Source organism: Xyrauchen texanus, chromosome 35 (assembly GCF_025860055.1).
Source record: "Xyrauchen texanus isolate HMW12.3.18 chromosome 35, RBS_HiC_50CHRs, whole genome shotgun sequence".
In the NCBI taxonomy this organism is placed as follows: domain Eukaryota; kingdom Metazoa; phylum Chordata; class Actinopteri; order Cypriniformes; family Catostomidae; genus Xyrauchen; species Xyrauchen texanus.
This window is the reverse complement of record NC_068310.1, coordinates 1,680,672-1,684,595: the sequence shown is the minus strand read 5'-3', so window position 1 is coordinate 1,684,595 and position 3,924 is coordinate 1,680,672.

The window sequence follows — 3,924 nt, the reverse complement described above, 5'->3', positions numbered from 1 at the left end:
TCATGCCACTCTGATAAAACAACTGTGCACTTCTGATGGTATTTTTACTCTAGAAGAGAATGACCAAAGAATATCCTACATCATTACTTACATGGATCAGTAATATAACAGGAGAATTACACCAAATGTGAATTTACTGAAGAATAATGTTTCACAGGTTTGAGGTCAGATGGACATATCCAAATGTAAGAGATGTGACAGAATGCATCATCTAAAAAAATAAATAAAATGTATAATATTATTTAGGCACATCTGTCTGTGTGTCATTTCTGCACATTTCTGCATTGTTTTCAGCTGTGACACAGAAACAAAGGCATCAATGCACTTAACTAAATATAGCAGCTGCATCAGGTCTGCCTTACAGCCCCAGAATTAAAGACCACAGAGAGACATGGGCACACCCGCACACACATTTTAATACTTTTGAATTTTGAGTAAATCTCTGATAAAAAAAAAAGTCTGTGCTTACCCAAATTCGAAGCTCTGCCCCCAGTGTCTCAATAGGGAAGTGTTTTGGGCTGTAAGGGCACACGTGAGCTCCAGTTTTCGGATGAAATGCCCTTAGAGGGGGCCAAAAGCGTGATGTAAAGCTTTTTCTTTTTGGCTGTAAAGGATGTAATACAGTGAAGCGGAATGCATATTTCCTAAATTCTACCCCCAAACACCAACTCTAAACCTTATCGCCAGTGGAATAAAAATGTATTCTTAGAGGGAAATTGGAACATCTAAATTGTTTCATAATCACTCATAATGGGAATGTGATTATTACTTGGTTTCACTGCCAGACAAGTACCCGGATTTTTGATTCTGCAGATGCAACACACCAGGAAAAGGAAAACACATTTAAACTGATACAAAAATGTGTGATAGGAGATGGTGCTTGTCAGTAACTCTGCATGATGGGGCCAATATCAGGGTACTAAAACATTCGGAAAGAACATGGCAACTTCCCATGTGATGAGGTTAAAAACACAGTTAGCATCATGACATTGATAATATGACACTAGATAAAATAAATTGATAATTTGTACTGCACAGGCAGTTCTAGCCTGCTGGGATATATATGTTAAAATTCAGGTCTAGAAAATGATTTACGCCACTAGATAGCCACTAGACAGCCACTAGACTAGAGAATGTAAAATCATGTCATATATCTGTCACAGTCAGTCACCATTTTGTTATTAAGGACTCTTATTTTGATATGGATTTTTGTCTTATGTCATTAGTTTGCCCCAAACCACATTTTCCATGGTGCACTTCCCTCATCACAGCCATCTGTTCCCCATCTTCCTCACCTGTTCCCTATTCTTTCATAATCTTTATTAAAGAAACATGCTCCCTAAAATAGATCCACTTTGCTGCTCCTGTAATGCTGTAGATGAATCTGCCCCTCACCTTTTTTGGGAATGTGTCCACGCAGTAGTATTTTGGAGAAAATGTTGTTTGTTTGTACGTACGTACCTCTATTTTAACTAGTTTTTCTTTGCTTCATAAAAACGTTTTATTTGGTTTTCACAGTTTTGATAATTTAAGTTCATATTTTCTGATTAATCTGTTTATTTTTCTTGGCAAGTTTTTATACATAGTGTAAATTTATGTCTATAAAGCCCCTATTTGCACTTTTTTGTAAAGACTTAAAATATTTGTTAAATACTCTTTGTACCTCCAAAACTCCAAAGCATTGAAAACCATTGCACTAATTAATGAATATAATGTTTGGCATTATTGTAAAATATATCTGTAGTATTGTGTACTATGTATACCCCTGCTTGTTTCTAAAAAAAAATAAAAATGACATGACGCAGATGGTCCTTAAGCAAGCCCTCATTATAAATCTCCAACTGATTGACAAATTCACTTGTGAAATGGATTGCTGTGAACTGTATGCCAATGATTGTCTTATGATCAATAATATGGTAGTAAACAATACATTGTATTCTAAAACCGCATTTTGAATGGTCTTATCAATGATGAACTCTTCTGCCACAAGAATGTAATTCATTTTAATTATCTGAATATTTTTTTATTTATATATATATATATATATATATATATATATATATATATATTTTATATTTAAAGATAACTATGTATAATTATTTCATAATTATATATTGAATTATTGTTATATGAGGGGCTTTCTCAGCAAATATTTGTATATGCGATTAAATCGGGACACCATGTAATTAATTTGATTAAAAATGTTAATCGATTGACAGCCCTAATATATATATATATATATATAGTTTTTTAATAAAATTCTGGTTAGGGAAGTAACCAGAACGTTCCCTATCTGTCACTCACTCGACGTAGTGTTGATGAAGTGACACTAGGGGTCCCCTACAAAAATGGTACAACTTGCTGGACTGTGTTACGTGAACTGGCGGTGCGAGACGGGCAGACTAATGTATGCCTCATAGTCAGTGCATCAGGCCGACACGTAACCTCCCCAGACGATGTTATGAGCATCAAATGGCCCTTCGGGGACAAGTCGACTGCCTAAGGAAGAATAGGTGCAGGCTAGCCCAGTCGTGCCTTTTCCCTCTTTTTTCATTTTCCGCATTGGTGGACTTCCGCTGTCCACAAAAGCAGACAAAGAGCTGCTCAGAGACTTTAAAGCTCTGCGTGCAATCCAAATAGATCTGTAAAACACACACCGGACACAGCAACGGTAAGGCTGGCTCTGCCATCTGCTGGGGCAGCGCTTGCAGGTTCACCACCTGATCCCTGAATGGGGTCATCGGAACCATCGGCACATAGCCCGGTCAGGGTCTCAGGATCACGTGAGAGTAGCCTCGCACCAAACTCCAGGCACGTTTCGCTGACAGAGAACGCTTGCAGTTCACCTACCCTCTTGATGGAAGTGAGCGCAGTCAGGTGGGATGTATTTTATGAGAGTGCCTTAACCCTCTGGGGTCTGAGGGTGTTTTGGGCCCTGGAGAAGTTTTGAGATGTCTTGACATTTGTGCTTTTTTCAGTTGCTAGCTTTCATATTTGCAAGCACAAGCTTTGTTGATGATAATGAGGCAGCATAAACACTAGACAAAATATATTCTAAACATTCATATAATTTTATATCATATAACATATCATATTTATATCATGCAGCATACAATTTAAATATCTGCTTTAGCCAAAACAGTATTTAAATGTAACTAAAACTTGTTTATTAGGAGTCATATTTCAAATGTCAATACTCTGAATCCTGGCTGGCAAGTCTGGAAACAGTCCCACTAGTAAAATATGTACATGTTTATATAAAATAGCATATCAACTAATGAAAACTAAATGACATACTCGTCTGAAATAGTATCCTCAGCTGGATCAAGTCTCTTCAAAATACAAACATTCATCGGAGTCCCGCTCTTCTTCTGAGGAAAATGTTAACTCTTCCTTACTATCCAGGAGTTTCCTCGCCTGTGTATCATTACAAATGCGCAGTAAAGTTAATGAATTGTATTTACATCAAACCTCACTGTCGGGGGCGTTTACCATTAGCATTGATCGCCTCAGCAAATTAGCGTATGAATAGCGTGCTTTGCTGGTGGGTGTGATCACATTAGCTGTAATGAGCTGAGCCAGTAAAAACTGTACATCGCTTTGTTTCATACAGATTACATTGCAGGAGAATATTTGTTTTAAATTTGAATTTGTGTTGTTCCTGGATGCGGTAGAGTGCTCTCCGCTTCAGACGGCCTCAGGCGTTGTCTCGTGTGTCTGGGCAGCGATCACACCGAGGCTGCGTTTGTGGATGGTTCATGCTCTCACTCACGATGCGGCTGGCGCTGGAGGTGATCTGGGGATGGCAGCGGGTGCAGCTCCGCCGTGTATGCCCCCTCGGACCACCCGCCCCCCCGGCACGCTCGTTGACTCCCGTCCGTGCTTGAGGTAACAGCGGCTCACCTCACAGCCAGTCTGCTTATC